A 1,862-nucleotide genomic window follows, 5' to 3' on the forward strand; every position below is an offset into this window, starting at 1 on the left:
ACAAGTCACTAAACTTAGTTTATGGTGGATTTTGGCTTATGGAGATTTCAGTTTTGATGTGGTAATACATGTCTCTTTTCTTTTGTGGCATTTGCTTTGCCTTCTTGACAAAGGCCTTTCTTATCTCAAGAATGAACACATGCTCCCATGTTTTCTTCTATTGGTTTAGAAGCTGTGTTTTTCTTGTTTAGTTCATTTGTATATTTGAATTTAATTCATTTCTGTGTCGTTCTGCTGTGCCTGCTCTCTTCCCCCAGGCCCAGGCTTTCTACACCTGACTACATTGTTTAGGATTTTATTTTTATTTATGTATTTATTTATTTATTTTTTCAAGGAGAAGCCGCCTTTTTTTTTTAAAGATTTTATTTATTCATTATAGAGAGGGGGCAGAGAGAGAGAGAGAGAGAGAGAGAGAGAGAGAGAGAAAGAGAAGAGGGGAGGAGCAGGAAGCATCAACTCCCATATGTGCCTTGACCAGGCAAGCCCAGGGTTTTGAACCGGCGTTTTCAGGTCGATGCTTTATCCACTGCGCCACCACAGGTCAGGCAGGATTTTATTTTTAAATTCATTGAGTTTTTCCCCCCTCAATATACTTTTATATTGAGGCAAAAGTCACACACCATACAATTCACCATTTAAATAATTTTAAAATGTACCTACCATTCAGTGGCACTTAGTGCCTTCATAATATTTTGCAACCTTTGTCACTATCGCATTCCAGCACATGTCATCAACTCCAGAAGAAAGCCTCTACCCTATTGAGCAGCCACTCTCTGTTCCCTCCCCCACTTAGCTCCTGTCTCTACAGACAGAGGTGTAAATGTAACTAAGCAACCTGTGGCCTTTCCCATCTGGCTACTTTCCCTTTGCATACCTTTCAGTTTCATCCATGTGGCACAGTTCTGTGCATTGTTTGTATTATTCTGTTGTGCGATACACCACATTTTGGTTATCCATTCATCAGTCAATGGGCATTTGTATTGTTTCCACTTTTTGGTTACTGTGAATAATGCTACTGTAAACATTCATGTACTTGTTTAGATTTGAACATTGTTATCATTTCTCCTGAAAATATACATACAAGTGGAACCTCTGGCTCACAGGGTAATTATATGTTTAATTTTTGAGGAACCGCTGAACTTTTTTCATAGAGACTGACTGATTTTATATTCTCACCAACAATATACAAGGGTCCCATTGCTTCTCAACCTTTTGGCTGAGATCAAGTGTAGTATCTGTTCTTATCAGTTAATATCTGATAGGTCCTCTATCCGAAGATAATTATATTAAATGGATTTTTGGCACCACTAGAGCTGTCTGTCCTTGTCTATTTGCCCCACCTTTCTCTCTCTCAAGTAAAAAAAAGATTAAAAACCCCAATGTACAAAAGTTCCAATGATTCCACATCCTCATCAACACTTGCTATTGTTCACCTCCTGACTGTAGCATCCGAGGGGATGTAAAGTGAGCGCTCATTGTGGTTTTGGTTTGCATTTCCCTAATAACTAATGATGTTGACCAGTTTTTCATGTCCTCATTGGGTATTTGAATCTTTTGGAGAAATCTCCTTTCAGATATTTTGCTCATCTTTACTTGGGTTATTTGGCTATTTATTATTGAGTTTTAAGAGTTGATTATATGCACTCGATACTAGAACCTGATCAGATAGATGGTTTGCAAATATTGTTTCCCAGACTGTGAGTTGTCTCTTCACTTTCTTGATTGTCTTTTGATAAACCAAAGTTTTATTTTTTAAATTATTATAAGTAACAACCAACCCTTGAGGGATGTAGTAGGATAAAAGCAAATATTGAAGAATAAGCAGAGATATAAAGACACACACACACACACACACACACACA

The 1,862-nt window shown here is 37.5% G+C and overlaps 1 pseudogene; it reads left to right on the forward strand.

Annotated features, from left to right (window-relative positions):
- The first annotated feature begins 1,196 nt into the window (after positions 1-1,196).
- Positions 1,197-1,365, forward strand: LOC136379144 (U2 spliceosomal RNA; annotated as a pseudogene).
- The last annotated feature ends 497 nt before the right edge of the window (positions 1,366-1,862 follow it).

This window comes from Saccopteryx leptura, chromosome 7, assembly GCF_036850995.1.
Source record: "Saccopteryx leptura isolate mSacLep1 chromosome 7, mSacLep1_pri_phased_curated, whole genome shotgun sequence".
Lineage (NCBI taxonomy): Eukaryota > Metazoa > Chordata > Mammalia > Chiroptera > Emballonuridae > Saccopteryx > Saccopteryx leptura.